The following is a 16,838-nucleotide window of genomic DNA, read 5'->3' as shown; positions in this document are numbered from 1 at the left end:
CTAAGTGAAATAAAAGAAAATGCACAGGGAATCAATACTGATGGGAAGGGAAACTGGGACTCAAATCAATGGTGTGGACCAGAAGGAAGAAAGAAACATCCAATCAGAAAAGAATGAAGAAACAAGAATTCAAAAAAATGAGGAGAGGCTTAGGAACCTCTAGGACATCTTTAAACATTCCAACATCCAAATTATAGGGGTACCAGAAGGGGAAGAGGAAGAGCAACAAGTGAAAAATTTATTTGAACAAATAATAAAGAAGAACTTCCCCAATCTGACAAAGGGAATAGACTTCCAGGAAGTCTGGGAAGCTCAGAAAGTCCCAAAGAAGTTAGACCCAAAGAGGAGCACACCAATGCACATCATCATTAAGTTACCAAGATTAAAATGAAGAAGAGAATCCTAGAAGCAGCAAGAGAAAAGGAGGCAGTTGCCTATAAAGGAATTCCCATCAGACTGTCAGCTAATTTCTCAAAAGAGACCTTGCAGGGAAGAAGGAGCTGGAAAGAGGTATCCCAAGTCATGAAAGGCAAGGACCTACATCCAAGATTGCTCTGTCCAGCAAAGCTTTCATTTAGAATGGAAGGGCAGATAAAGTGCTTCTCAGATAAGGTCAAGTTAAAGGAGTTCATCATCACCACACCCTTATTATATGAAATGTTAAAGGGACTTATCTAAGAAAAAGGAGATAAAAAATATGTATAGTAAAATGACAGCAAACTCACAATTATTAACAACCATACCTAAAACAAAAACAAAAACAAACTAAGCAAACAAGTAGAACAGGAACAGAACCCCAGAAATGGAGATCACATGGAGGGTTATCAACAGGGGAGTGGGAGGGGGAGAGAGTGGGAAAAGGTACAGAGAATAAGTAGCATAGATGGTAGGTAAAAAATAGACAGGGGGAGGGTAAGAATAGTATGGGAAATGTAGAAGCCAAAGAACTTATGACACATGGAGATGAACTAAAGGAGGGGAATGTGGGTGGGAGGGGTTAGGGAGTGTGCAGGGTGGAGTGGAGTGAAGGGGGAAAATGCGACAACTGTAATAGCATAATCAATAAAATATATTTTAAAAAACCCTACAAACTCCCAGGTAGTGCTGACGCTGCAGGTGTCTGGTTCACAATGTCTAGCCAGAGCCTAGACTGTAATTAGGAGCCATGGATATAAAAAAACCTGGCTAAGAACCCTGAAACACCAATCCAAAAGAACCTATGCACCCCAATGTTCATAGCACATAGTTTACAGTAGCCAAGTGCTAGAAGCAACCCAAGTGTCCATGAGTAAATGAATTTATAAACAAAAACTGTAGTACATTTACACAACGGAATTCCACATAGCAGAAAGAAAGAGAGAGCTCCTACCCTTTTTGACAGCATGGATGGAACTGGAGAGCACTACATTAAGTGAAATAAGCCAGGCAGTGAAAGACAAATAGCACATGATCTCACCATTAACAGGAACCTAATCAACAAAACAAACAAGCAAGCGAAGTATAGCCAAAGACATTGAAATTGAGAACAGGCTGACAGCAACCAGAGGGGAGAGGGGAGGGGATAATGGGGGAAAAGGGTGAAGGGTTTATAGGAACAATTATAAAGGGCATATGGACAATAACAAGAGAGGGTGGAAATGGGGGAGGGAGGCAGGGAGGGCTGGGGTGGGGGAAAATGCAGAAAACTGTACTTGAAGAACAATAAAAAAGTATTTGATGATTATAAAAAATAAATAAATAAAATAAATAAATAAAAATAAAATATTGCAAAAAAATACTGTTTTAAAAAACCAAACCAAACCAAACCAAAACAAACCTGGCTTCAGGTGGTGAAAGACAAATACCATATGATCTCACCTATAAGTGGAACCTAATCAACAAAACAAGTAAGCAAGCAAAATATAACCAGAGGCATTGAAATTAAGAACAAACTGACAGTGACCAGAGGGGAGGTGGGAGGGGATAATGGGGGGAAATATGGGGAAGGGTTTTCAGGAAAGGACACATGGACAAAGGCGGGTAGGATCGAGGGTGGGAGATGGGGATGGCTGGGGTGTGGGGATTGGTGGGGAAAAATGAAGACAACTGTACTTTAACAATAATTAAAAAAAAACAACCTGGCTTCAAATCTATTTTCCACCCTCCGTGTGTCCTAGGATAAGTAAACTAACTTCTCTGAGCTTCAGTTTTGGCATCTTTAAAATAAATATAGTGTGCCTTTTCTCTTGAGTTGTGTTAATGTGATGAGATTATGTCAATAGACTATGTATAGTAGGCACTATGTTTCCTGTAACATGTCAGTGATCTGGCATGTGCAGTGTTGTGTGTATTTTAAACTGAATATTTCTAAGTAGCAGGGCCTATGCCTGATTTAATGGTATGGAAAAGTGCCTGGGAACACAGCACCCAGAAAGCAAATGACAGTGGTGATAAGATGACCAATGGGGTAGGAATCAGAAGACTTGGATTTTAGTTATTGCTAGTCTTTGGGAGGTTCAAATAAGACCATGTATGTGAAGACACTTTGAAAATTGTAAATCGCCTTATATACACCAGAGAAAGTCTAAGTGCCAGTGAAAGCTGATGAAAAAAACCTGAGCATGATATGTTGCGCCCAGGACAATGTTACTGCAGACAAGAGGTTAAGTGCCAAGGGCAAGGAAAAATCATTATTGCTAGTTCAACCTCTTTAATTTATAGATGAGAAAATGAAGCTTGTCTCAAACATTGAGTGTGGTCCCTCCTCCTCTCCTAGTCTCTTCCCTGTGCCTCAGTTTCCTTATCTGTGAAATGGGGTATTAACAGTACATAGCTTATAAAGTTGTCAGAAGGATTAAATGAGTCAATATTTGAAAATCCCTTAGAGTGGTGTTTGGTATAAGGTAAGTGCTTTATGAATATTAGTTAAATAAAAGAGAATACTTGGCCCCAGAGGGAAACACAATACTATCCCTCTGCCCACACTTACTTCCTTTACACTCTTAGATATTGTGAGATGTGGGTAGTTCTTCTACAAGGCTACAGAAGAAAGGGAAAGAAACAGAAAAGTCACATGTCAAAAGTGACAGAGTGGCAGCGTTGGGACTTGAATTCAGTTTTATGGGACTCCAAAGCCTTTATTTTTCTTTCCACTGAACACCAGTCATGAGTCACAGTTCTTGGCCAGCTGAAATGAGCAAGCCCTGTTCAGGAATAAGAGGTAAGCACTTACCTGGAGTGTCCCTTCTCAAGTAAATTTTGGGACTATTGGAAGGTGGATGGTTTGTGACTTTGCTTTCTTTTTATGTATTTGTTTATGTGTGTATTATTTTTAATATCCTGAAACCAGTCACTCAAAAACTTACCCTAGAATTCCACAATACAGGTTTAGAGGACTGGTTCTGAAACAGAGATAATTTTAATTGCCAGGAAACATTTGCCAGTGTCTGGAGACATTTTTGGTCATAACTGGGGATGAGGTGCTATTGTGATCTAGTGGGATCTAGCCAAGGGTGTTGCTAACTATCCTGGAAAACACAAAACAGCCCCTACAACAAAGAATTTTCTAGCCCCAAGTGTCAACAGTGCTGAGTTGAGAAAGCATGGTTTAGAGAACATCAAACATGAGCACCATGAAAGGTGAGCATTGGGAGGGATCCTAAAGGTTGTCTATTTCAGTTTCCCAGCAGATGCATTAAGTCATGTCTACAGTAGGCCTGAAAAGCAGTTCCTATGAGGAATGAAAACTAACATATTGCTTCTGAGTTCAGAAATGTTCAAAATGCAAGCGCTGGCACTCAGGAATCATTGCATGATTCCAGTATCCCCATGTATTCATTCACATCCTGTTCTGAAATGCCTCTTCTGTGTACCAAGTCCTGCTAGGTCCACCCAACTTTTAACCTGCCTCTTTTCCTTTGGCTTACTATTCCCTGGTTGACAGTTTAATCTGTCTAGTTCTACTACTATTCTCCCTCTTTAAGTAAACTTTTAATTAAAGTGCAATGTGCTGGGTGTGGCAAAAACAGGTTTACCCTTGTGAATACACAAAACACAGAGTTTATTCTTGTATTATTATTCATTATTATATTATTTATTTGTATTACAACTATGAACCTACTTTTGCCCACCCCATATATATTGTACAACATAAAGCAGAAACTGTAAGTGTGATTGATGAACTTTCGAAAAGTGGACATTTTGTGTAAACACAACCTGATTGAAGAACCAGGACGTTGCCAGCATCCCAGGAGTCCTCCTCAGCCTCCTAGGGAGCCCAGCACTCTGCCCAAAGGCAACCTCTACCCTGTCTTGTAACACCAGAGATTCATTTTGCATGTGTGTGTGTGTGTGTGTGTGTGTATATAATGATATACATTATTTATTTTCCTGTGCCTGGCTTCTTTTGCTCAAAATTATGATTGTGAGATTCAACCACATTGGACGTGGCAATAATTCTTTCATTCTTATTGCCATATAATATCCTATAGATATACCACAATTTATTCATCCATTTTACCATTGTGTTACTTCCACTTTGGACTATAATGAATAGTACAGTGGTGCTATGAATATTCCTGTACATATCTTCTGGTGGACTATGTATGTATTTGTTATGTCTATAACTGTGGTGAAATTGCTGGGTCCTAGGGTTAATAGATAGTGTTAAACAGTATACTGAAGTGGTAGTACCAATTTACACTGCCATCAGTAATGTATGAGAGTTCCAGTTGCTCCACACCCTCTCCAGTACTTGGTAATGCTAATGTCTTTTTTCTACCCATAGGTTGCTAAAGAACCTAGGAAACAGAAACTGAGGTTTAAGACTGAGAAGAACAGAAATTATGTTTAAATGACTAAATAGAGTTGCCATGTTTAGGAAAAAGAAATACAGGATATTTAGTTAAATTTGAATAACTGCCTCATGCAAAATTTTAGACATACCTATACTTGAAAATTCTTCATTCTTTATTTGAAATTCAAATTTCATTGGAGGTTCTGTATTTTACCTGAAGGGCAGTGGGAATGACTTTAGTATTAGATACTGATGTGGGAGCAGTGAGTAACTGCTCTCACATTTATAGAAATGGGAAGTGGTGGGGAGAGGCCAAAACAATGCAGCTTCCTTAGCTTGTACAGGAAACTCTATCTCACTCCACTAGATAGCGATCAGAGGCCAAAGAACCCAAATGTCAGCAAAAATTGATTTCTATCTAAATTATTGTATTTCCTCTGGGAACACAAAATTGTTTTTTCCTGGAAAAAGGAAGGAAAACTGAAATTTCTTGAGCAGTTTCTACTGCCAATTTCCATGCTAACAAATTCTATTCTCAATCTTTTCTGCTGTGGTGAAATCCCATGCCTGAGGAAGTTAAGCAGCTCTTGTCCAGGGTCAAAGCCAAGTGAGTGAAAGCCAAGGTGCACACTCTTTCATTCTACCAAATCTGCTGTCATTTTGCAAAAAGTTTTACAGACTAGCCCAGGTCCTGTATGGCTCTCCTTCTCTCAACCAGTCGGAGCTGTTCTGATGAAATCAGGTAAAACCCCTATCGTTCACCTTGGCCTTCCCAAGGCTCTTAATCCCCTGTGGTTCCATCACTTCTTTTCTCCTCTGTCCACCTTCCCTGGCTTTCAGCTGCCTACCAAATAATCCCATGGGTTATATGCAATCTGTTTCTGGAACAAGAAAATAAATAAAGTCATTGAATAAGCTGTATAATATGCTGATGTGAGCAAAATTAACTTCATCTCTGTGTCCCAGATTTTGTTTCAGTTTTTAAGTTTCACATGGTGTCCTTTGACCCACTTCACTGTCCATAGCAGGCATAGCAGAGCTTCCTAGTTGATTATCTGAGTTCCTTACACTGTAGCTGCAAATTTTTTGTTAGTAATAATGGCTGGGATGGCATGACAACTGAGATAAATACCATACTGGGAATAGTATTGATTATAAATAATCATCTATTACAATACCAGGAGGTTTGCCCCCTGTCCCTTTGTCTTGTCAATCATTAGTACCTGAGTTATACTATTAAAAAAGTAATGCAACATAAGCCTCTAGAGGAGAAAAATCTGGGCAGACTTCTGCATTGTAGTTTCTGCTCTGACCCCAAATTCCTGTGAGTGAATTATCCTATGGTAAGTTCTATTGTATTCTATGGAGTTGCCTGCTCTGTTTTTCGGTCTTATGATACCTTCTCATTACAGTGGCATTACACCTTTGCTGCACTGTCAGACAGTAGACCCTGCTTTAAAAAAAAACCATTTGCGGAGAGAAGAGGGAATTTAAGGGGACAGTGGGAAGGATTCACAGGAACAAACTTAAAGGACACATGGTCATAAGCTAAGGGGAGGGTGGTAATAGGAGGGAAGTGGGGAGGGTGGGAGGGGGGACTGGATTGGCAGTAAAAAGGAGAAAACTGTATATGAACAATGATTAAAATGAAAAAAAAAATTTGCAGTTTTTTCTCCAGCACCCAAAATCCCACCACGGGCCTGTCCTGGGTCTGAGTATGCATCTGGAGGCAGCTTTCCCCTACCCCTCCTCCCCAGCACTTCTGGGGAGGTGTCATTACAGAAATCTGCAGTCTCTGCATCATACTCAGTTCCTCCTGCCTAGTGTACCAGTTACAATGTAGACCAGAAAATGCTGTCCCAGAATATATCTCTTTGGCATAAGGGTCACTGTGATTTGGTTATTTTGAGAAACAGCAGACATAGGAGGAACTCTGACCACAGAGAAGAGGTTACCTTTTACGAGAAATTCACACATAAAAGAAACTTTCCTTCCTCATTCAGGAAGAGAAGGATGACTCTAAATCTCAAGAAACTCTTAGGAATGGAGAAGGTACCAGACTAAAAACTGCATAACAAACTCTTGTGTCCTTGGTCACCTCCCTTTAATTGCCCCCACTTCTCTCTTTAGCCTGAAGAGAGTATTGAGGCCTATGTTCTAAGCCACCACTGAGAGTCAGTCATTTCCCTGGGTGTCTATATGAAACATACATGTCGTGAAACTTCTGTTTATTTTTTCTCCCATTAATCTGTCTTTGGTTACAGGGGCCCCAGCCAAGATCTTAGAAGGGTAGAGAGAAAGTTATTTTTTTCTCTCCCTACAGTGTCATTTCTGAAATTTTGCCAAAACAATGAAATCTTTCAGTTATGAGGAAATTAAATATGATTATGCATAGTTGAAATTATGGCACTTCCTAATTTAAGTGAAATTATTTCTATTAAAAAGTGTCAATCCAAACACATTTTACATCATGTTAAAAACTATGTTCATGCCTGATAATGCTTAAATGAGCTCTCTTGGTAATATTTGTGTTTTTGATAGTGCAAGACTCAGAATCTGACTCCAGGGAAGTCCAATAACGCTCCTTTCATCAAGAAAGTAAAGGGATCTTGGTTCACTAAAATGTTTAATTTGGAGTCATGTGGGGATAAACAGCACATGATAAATTGGGTCCTTCCATCTCTCTGTCATTCTACTATTACTAATCTCTCTGGTGACCTATGTCACTAGGCTTCTCTACTTTTATAATGTGTGAAACATGTGTCAGGCATATATAGTTTGAGGGAAAGACTACCTTCTCACACCCAAGCCCTCTAGGCCTGAACTAGGAAGCTGCTTACATGACCCACTCTATTTTTCTAGTCCTTTGATTATCATTTCCCCCCCTCATTGGTCAGACAAGATTCTTCACTACTCTGAAGGCATTCCCTCTACACTGTTCCTGCTTTGAGTTCCTGTCCCTTGTTTCTCTCTTTACCTGTTAACATCTCATCTCAAATGCTACCTTCTCCAGGAAGCCATTTCTAATCTTCCAAATTGGATTTGCCTCTCTCATTTCTTTAAACTTGCTCATCACTTTTATGATGTTGTGGGAAAACTACTGAGCTTGAGGTTAGGACACTGGGCTCTAAATATAGCATTGATACTTGGCTACTTCTGTGCCTTTGCTCTAAATGATGATGATGGTATCTTACCTTCCTTCTTCTCAGGGTTATTGAGAAAGCTACAAGAAGCTATACAGTCCTGTGCTGCTTAACAATGAGGGTATGTTCTGAGAAATGCATCATTAGGTGATGTCATTGAACATCATCAAGTGCATCTACATAAACCTTGGGGGGGATAGCCTACTACACACCTAGGCTCTATAGTATAGCTTATTGCTCCTAGGCTATAAGCCTGTACAGCACATAACTGTACAAAACAACTTGAGGTTAAATCAAACACAAGATAAAATGATGCAATTAAGAGATGTGGTGAACAGGAGATGTATGAGGCTCCTGGCATAACACAGCATACTGTGTTACAGCAAACTTTTCTGTTATAAATAGACAGAGTACACTCTAAAATAATGATATAAAGTGTAGCATAGTAAATAATATACAGGGTCCAACAGAAGTAATGCCTGCTTGAGTGTGGTTGCTAAGATAATAATATGGGTGTAATAATTGATAGTTTTAATTTGAACATTTCACCTAAAATGTCATATGGTATGCTTGAATGTGATATTATTATGTTACAGAGCTATATGCTTAAAATTTTTTTTGTAATAAAAATGGTGTGTTATTGGTGCTGGACCCTGTATAAACCAATAACACAGTAATTTATCTTTATTATCAGTCAAGTACTATGTCCTGTACATCATTGTATGTACTGTAGTTCTATACAACAGGCAGCCCAGGTTTGTTTATACCAGCATCACCACGAACATGTGAGTAATGTGTTGTGCTATAATTCTAAGCAACACACTAAGTGACAGAACATTTTCAGCTCTGTTATAATCTTTTGGGACTGCTGTCATATATGCAGTCCATTGTTGACTGAAATGTTATGTGGCATGTGACTATACTAACTTCAGATATGAGATTTAGATATGTGTGTTCTAAAACTTATATTTTCTTTCTTTTTAGCTTGTTGGCTGTTTTTTTCTGGGGGGAATGACTGGGCTTCATTATCTTTGTGTCCCCAAAGAAGTGACCTGCATATAGCCTAGAAAATACTAAGCCTTTGAGGGGTTTTAGGACATGCTACCTTAAAATGTGGCATCTTGGCATGTTTAATATCTTAAACTGAAGGAGTCTGAGAAAAACGCAGAGGCAGGAAAGTCACTCTGACCTCCCTCTCCTTACCCTTCTTCCCTGAAAGCAAGAGATAAACCTCTCTTGTGAAAGGAATTGTCCCTGAATTAGAAAGAAGGAAGGCATCCTTATCACCAGAGACAGGAAATTCAGGGCTGTGAATAAGTAAATCATGTTATTTCTTTGCCATTTAGTACCCTTAGGACAAATGCCTTGTCTTGTCAATTCTTCACAGATTTCTTGTTTCTTTGTCTAAAAGGTAGAAAAGCTTCTGGCCCCAGTCACTTCAGGTCTTTCATTCTCTTATGAAGGCTCCCATGTATATGTAAAAATTCTGTAAAATTTTTAGCCTTTTCTCCTGTTCATCTGTCTTTGTCAGTTTAATTTTTAGATCCTGCTAGGGACCGTAAGAGGGTTGAAGAAAACTTCTTTTTCTAGATGATAATACCAGCTTATTTAATCATTTATACTAGTGATTTTTAATCAGGGTGATCTTCTCCCAGAAGACATCTGGTAGTATCTGGTGACATTTTGATTGTCACAACTTGAAGTAGCAAGTGAGAGGAACTGCCACTGGCCTATAGTAGGTAAACACCGAGAATGCCTCCTCCCCCTAACTCCTACCTGCCAATTCCTGCCAATAAGGAATTATTTGGCCCAAAAGTGTTAAGACTGAGAAACTGTGATTCATGCTGTCATATTGTTAAGAGGATTTGAACAGTTTACAAATTTATGTATATAGTAACAGAATATGAAATGAAAAATGAAGAAATTAAACACAAGGAAAATAAAGCCTGGAGCAAATTTAGTGCATGCCTTAAGGTTCCCACAGTGTTAGACATCTGAGCTGCAAATTAGACTCTGAACTTCCTACCAGGTAAAGTGAAGAGGGAACACAAATACTTAGGAGACTGACTATGTCCATAAAGTAAAAACAGATTGAGACCCAGAGAAATTTCTCATCAAGGCCCTCAAAACAATGTGCAACATGGAATGGTCAAGACCTTTAACAATTTCTCTACAATAAAGAGAGCAGTGATTTTCCTGAACCCGTTTCCTAATTGTAGAGTTGAAGCCCCAGGCTGGAGTACAATCACCAAAAGTGATCTATGAGAAGCTAAAATGATCCTAACTAAGTACTTACCTCTCTGATAATCTGGGAGGATTCAAGATTAAAAATCAGATTATTTAGATTATTCAGAGAAGCACATGGATGCATATTCTTTGACAATCCTCCATGAATAATATTTTCACTGCCTGAGGTTTGATAAGAATTGGGCAGCAGTGAGGCTATACTGGACTTCTTTGGCAAGAACCTGAGTTCAGATTCCCAACTAGGGCTGCTTCTTACACACAGAAACAGGTTTGCAGAAGAAAAGACACATAAGGCAAATGCATTGTTATAAAAATTCAAAGTTGCAACCAGGACAACACAGCTGAACAGAAGGCCAGTCTAGTAGCTCAGAGGGGAAAAGCTAGCCTAATTCAATGTGGAGGTGATCTAAAGGCATACCTCCAGGAAGCCTTTCTTTTCCTCAGAAACCAGTTCTAAAACTCTTTTAGCAGGTGACCAGTGAGGAAATTTAGAAAAAAAATTAACCAACACAGGCAACCGTAGATATTTAAATGACCCATTTAAAACAAGCTGATAATGTTTTGTTAAGCCGTACATTTTGTGCAGGCACTTAGGAATTATGTGTGGCTGATTAAAGTCCCTTAGTTCCATACCACTGAACCCGAACAACTTTTTTATCAGCTGTTAACAAAACCTGCCTACTGTGACAACAAGCGTTCAGTGCAACACTGTGGAGTCTAATTTTAAGTAGTGTAACTTCCTGGTCAACAGATATAAAAGAATTGCAATATGGAGCCTTAGGTTATGTAATGAGTTCACCTTTCTCCATTTGGATTTGGATCCATTGGTCTGGTTGGAAGGGATTCATGGACTTGGAGTTAATATTTTTAATGCTTCCCCAGATTCCAAGGTGCAGTAAGGACTGAGAATCACTGTATTAAAGGAAATCTATCTAAAATGATGATTTGGGTATTAAAGTAGTGGAGTTTAAGTCTTTTACATAAATATACTTTCCCCCACCACTTAAATTTTCACCCCAAACATGTATAATTTGAAAACTCTAACTGAAATAACATGATCAATGAGGACAATCTAAAAAAATCATAAAAATATCAGAAGAAAAAAATCTCTTGTAAATCAACCATACAAACCAAACCACCATCAACACTAGTGGTATATGTCCTTCCATTTAGTCTAATAAAATAAATACTTTGTGTGCAAGGCCATGTTTTCATGAGGATACTCTCAAATGTGGCAATAAAACCATTTCTCCTACAGTGCAGGGAAGAATGCTTTTCTTGCTGTTTGTTATAATTGGGGAGCAAGTATTTATACAATATCTCTTTTAAAGAGAAGTGGTATCCAATCTTTGTGCTTCAGCTCACAATTATCATCTGATTTGTTGAGACCCCTATCATGACTCTGAGTTGGTGTGAAGGGGCAGAAAGAGTCTTTCTAAGAAAATTTAATTTGAGTTCTTTTTGCTCATCCTACAATTTATATTTGTTTGCAGAATTAAAGGTTGAAATATTATTGGTTGAATGAATGAGTCTTTTGGGTTACCTTACAAGTTCCAAGTTATATGCAGCTGTTCTGAAAACCCTCAACGAAAACCAGATTCCTTACTTAGGCAAATATTTATTTCCTCAGACTTAAGTCTTGCCTTTATTCTGTTTCTCCCTTCACATCTTTCATGGAACTCTTTGTCTCCAGTAGGAGCTTGGCACAGAGGAACCCCCAAGGACTTCACCAACTCTACCCATGCTTAGCATATCTGGTATATGGTCATAGTAACAGTATAGCAGGCCCATAGATGTCTCAGATGTACTATCTTGGCTAAAAGAACCAGAAAACCAATGAAGTATAGCATTGTATTTTAAATTTTGCTTAACTTAAATTTGGGAATTACCAGTCCTCAGAGTCATATGGGTTAAAAAACACTTACCTGGTGATTTAATATAGCTAATGGCTGCACCCACTTTGGTACAAAACATCTCAAAAGGGCTTTATTTTATTTTAATATTTTTGTAAGCAGTCAAGTGTGTTAAATGATTTTAAAGTTTGTTTTATTGTGTGTGGGGAAAGAGTCTCCTCTAGCCCTGTCCCCAAACTATACTGATGATGGAAGTAAAGAGGGTTAAGACAGTGCCAGCCCCTAACCATAAAATCAATTATCATAATGTCTAGAATGTTGAATTTGGGTGGTGTCTGTAACTTGAGTAATTCCCGTTCAATATTTTATAAGAGATAGCAAAACCGTTTCTGAGTGCTCTAGTTGATATAAACAGATCTCAAAACATCAATGAAAATACAATTATCTGGTGGCTACAAAACACTTAAAGTGATGATAAATTTAATTCAGGAAAAAGGCAGCAGCCTATACAAACACTTGCTTATAAAATATTTCTTTTTCCCAAAAGTGTCCAGAGGAACTCTTTCAGAGCAGGGTCTATGTGGTAAGAGGGGCAGCCTGTAAATTCACACACATTTGTCTTCATTTTCTCTCCCCCAAGTAAAACTCAAGTGAGTTCCAATGTAGTCTTAAGTACTAATTTTCCAGTAAATTTATGGCCAACCATCATGCCTGCTCAGGCCTCCAGGTTTCCTCTGCATTTTGCTAACACACTCAAGTGCTCGTAGAGTTGGTTAACTCTCAGGAGGTAAACTAAGCACAGGCTTAGGGCACTGATAAAACTGGTAGTAAATATTTTGGAAAAATATTAATCTCCCTCCTCAAATAAATGTAATCCTTGATGGAAATAATCATAGTGATATTGGACTTCTTTGTACTTATTTATTTATTGAAGGATGTGGACCAGTAGCACCCACATGTAGCAACCACATGTAATTAAGTCCTCTGAAGATGTCTATTTGGTGCTGTTATATACATATTTACTTATATTTACAAATTTTAGAGAGAGGGGAAATGAAGAAGAGAGAGGGAGAGCAACACTGATGTATGAGAGGAACACTGATCGGTTGCTTCTTGCTTGTGCCCCAATCAGGGATTGGGTTTTTAAGGTGAGCTGTTTTCAGGTCCCTTGTTTCTACCTGAGTCTGAGCTCTATGGGTGCTGGCCATTCACCTTTTTAACATAGCACAGTGCCTGGAACAGAGTAGATGCTCAATAGGTGTTAAAAAACAATAAATGAATGAACAAATGTACATCAAAGAAACTGTAAGTCCCATACACACAATTTTGGAGTCTTGAAACCAGATATGCATACATTAGAAATGCCACCTCTCAACCCCACTTCCTTTTTAGATACTATTTTAAACAAAAGTGTTTGCCTTAGGGACCTAGAAGTTAAAGGGAGGAAAAGAAGCTTCTTTTCCCCCTTTTCTTTAGACCATAAAAGTGAGAAAAGTTAATCATTCCCTCAACAGTGAAAATACTGAGAGCTGCCTTGGTAATACTGCCAATAGCAACCCAGCTATAAATCAGGAAATATAACAAGTGGCCAGATTGTGATAATTTCAAAAAATTGTTTTTGTTATAGAAAAACAGAGACATTTAGAATTAACTTTTGATAATAAAACAATAATAAACCTCAAAATGATTGAAACAGAAATGGTGCTTCCTCCCCACCAGTAAAACCAATTCCAACAGCAAATCTTGAAACTCATTACAAAATAAGAGAGAAACCTCTTAGAAAGAATTTAGAATATTCTGTTTAAACATGCCAGTCATAACGGTGACACAATGATTTCTTCTTTAATGATTAAGGACATTTTTTCCTTTTAAAAAATGTATCTTCTAGTGGTGCATTTTAAAGAAAAAGTCATGATATTCACAGATTTAATACTCACTACTGCCAAATTAAATTTAAAAGACAATTACATGTTGCAGACATGTGGGTTTTTAAAAGATTACCCTAGATCAACACCTACCATTGAATTCTGCCTTGGCTTATGCTAGTTACATGGTAAGATTTTATTGGCTCTATAATTGATTATTTTTAAAATAAATTTCTTTTGAAAGAGGATAGGAGAGAAAGACAAAAGATTTGCAAAATGGAAAAGGCATTCTGTATTGCAAAAATACTTACCACACAGAGGTTAACTGCAGAAGGCAGTAACCAGGTCAACCTTTGGAAGGCTCAGGAACACTGAATTAGCTGCTTTGTTGCTTCAGCCTAGGGTTGTAATCACCAAGGGTGGGGTTAGGGGTGGGGAAAGTTAGGAGGTGGGACTGGAGGAAAGAAATTTTCTGCCTAGGGGGGCAATGTTTTTGTATTTAAGAATGTGGATGCTGCATTTTATCTCATTGCACTTATTTTATGTGACATTTGGCTGACAATATTGCTCCCAAAGACAGCAAGATTTATTCAGGATTGGGATAAATTTATTCAGGATCCTACATTTTATGAAGGTTCAAGGCTTCTACATTTAGTTAGGATTTCTATAGTTCATTTAGTTGCTAAGGCCTTTAAGGTTCTTGAGACAGGTTTTAAAGTAAGAACCAGGAAACTAGTCTTATTTTTCAAAGTGCTACAGAGATATGGAAACTTCCTCTAGCCAGGTTATTGGGATTTCTGTTCAAAAGAGCTGTGTGGCATGAACAAGGAAAGATATTGAAAGGTTAGGGACAGAGCAGGGACATGGTCAAGGGCATTTTGGAGCCACTTGTCTGGTGTCAGTGTGGAACCTGGATTCTAGAAGGCAAGACTGACATCAGTGGCTCCCTCCAGGAGTAATTTCATAGAGAGTGAAGGATGGAAAGGGCCTGAGCAGGGGTGGAAAGCAAGAGGATGGGTTTAACAGAAAATCATAATAGCAAATGGCAGGTCTTAGGAACCAGGCAGAGGGATAAGAGAGGGAATGAATCACTTAATGAATCATTAGGCACACAGACACACAATAGTGTATATAAAAACCTTAATTGTTTCTGGTTGCTGACAAAAAAATTTGTTAGTTTAGTTGAGGTTAAAATGTCATTCTTTCTCTCAGTGTGACTCTAACAATTTGTATTTTCTTTCATGTGTTTGAACATAAAATTTGAATGACTAGCCCTTTTGTATCTCAGCCACCAACATGACATCCAGATTGAGGAAGATCTGGAAAATTCAGGGCCACATGAGCCATGGACACAACCACATTGGCAAACACAGGGAGGCCGAGGTAATGCTGGTGGCTTGCATCATCACAGGATCAACTTCAACAAATATTACCCAGGTTACTCTGGGAAAGTTGGTATGAGGCATTACCACTTAAAGAGGAACCACAGCTTCTGCCCCACTCTCAACCTTGATCAACTGTGACCCTTGGTCCGTGAGCAGGTGGGTAAACGCTGCCAAAAGCAAGACTGGAGCTGCTCCTACCACTGATGTGGTGCAATCAGGCTACTACAAAGTTCTGGGGAAGGGGAAGCTCCCACAGCAGCGTGTATTAATGTAGGCGCAATTCTTCAGCAGAAGAGCTGAGGACAAGATGAAGGGTGTTGGCGGGGCCTGTGTCCTGGTAGCTTGAAGGCACACAGAGGGGAGTTCATTTAATGTTCACAAGTGCTTTGTAAAAAAAAAAATTGAATGACACACATCACTAAAACTGTTGTATGTTCTCCCTGATTAGACATGTGTACAGAAGGACTTGTTTATGAAGATGGGAGATTGTGTTGAGGACCAATTCCAAGAGAAAAGTGGTCAGGGCAAGTATGTGTGACTCTTGACATTGACCAGAATACTTTAGGGTCATTGCCCTTTTCAGACGTGATCAGGCACCTTCAGGGTGGTATGGCCATAGACACATTGCCCTTTTCAAAAAGGACTAAGGAGCCACCAGCTTTTGCCAAGTGGAGTACTTCCTGGAGCAAGTTCTGTTAAGTTACCCCAGTAACCTGGGGTTAGCCATTCAGCAAATGTTTTTTTAATTTTGGTTTTGGTTTTTTCTCCCTCATCAAGCGTACCTTCATTTATTTATTTATTTTTCCATTGCAGTTGACATACAATATGACATTAGTGTCAGGTGTACAACACAGTAATTAGACATTTATGTACCTTACTAAGTACAGTGAGTCTAGTAACCCTCTGTCATCACACTAAGCAAATGTTTTTCAGCACAGTATGGCATAGTGGTGTTTTTGTGGCCTCTTCAGTTGGAATTACCACTGGCTTACTAAGTGACCTTGGACTAATTAGTTGCTGCCTGTGTGTTTCAGGTTCCTCATAAGAGTGTTGTTGAGGTTGAAAAGTGAACTGTCCTAGCACAGTCTATAAATATATAACAAGTACTCAGCAAATATCAATGCTCATTTTTCTCTCCTGAGTTACGAAAGTGGAAAGAAATTAAAGAAGTAGAATGTGCAGCTTGTCACATAGGATGTGGACAGCGAGGGAGAGGAAAGAATGAAACGGTTTCCAAGTTTCTAGCCCAGGACATTGCTTGACGGTTGCATATCACAATTCTTTCTGACTCAAGTCAATGTTAAGCAAAAATGGGTTTTATGGCCTCATGTCTGAAAAATCCTGGGTACAAGCAGCTTGTGGACCAATTTGTTCCAGGACTCAGCCCTGTGATCAGGGTCCAGGTCTCTCCTTCTCTTGGCTCCACTATCCTTCATGCTGAGTTGGTCCTGCTCTGACTTCACGTGTACTGTAGTGGTTGCCAACAGCTCCAGGCTTCTCCTCTCAGATTCTGGGGCAAGAGAAAAAACTAACAATAATTAACACCCATATTTGCTTACTACTGTTTTAAA

At 38.8% G+C, this 16,838-nt stretch overlaps 1 protein-coding gene and 1 pseudogene across 2 annotated transcripts in view; one reads left to right on the top strand and one right to left on the bottom strand.

The window, feature by feature from the left end:
• Nucleotides 1–14,299, bottom strand: part of PLAC8 (placenta associated 8) — a 31,929-nt gene extending 17,630 nt beyond the window's left edge. The window contains exon 1 of one of the 2 annotated variants that reach the window (XM_028507662.2): nt 14,192–14,299. The gene's annotated coding sequence lies outside the window, so the exon portion shown is untranslated. The remainder of the gene's footprint in view (nt 1–14,191) is intronic. The other variant, XM_036027178.1, reaches the window with a different exon arrangement.
• Nucleotides 14,300–15,178: 879 nt separating this feature from the next.
• Nucleotides 15,179–15,646, top strand: LOC114493234 (annotated as a pseudogene).
• Nucleotides 15,647–16,838: the final 1,192 nt, after the last annotated feature.

This window comes from Phyllostomus discolor, chromosome 1 (genome assembly GCF_004126475.2).
Source record: "Phyllostomus discolor isolate MPI-MPIP mPhyDis1 chromosome 1, mPhyDis1.pri.v3, whole genome shotgun sequence".
In the NCBI taxonomy this organism is placed as follows: Eukaryota; Metazoa; Chordata; class Mammalia; order Chiroptera; family Phyllostomidae; genus Phyllostomus; species Phyllostomus discolor.
This window is presented reverse-complemented; position numbering and strand designations above follow the sequence as displayed.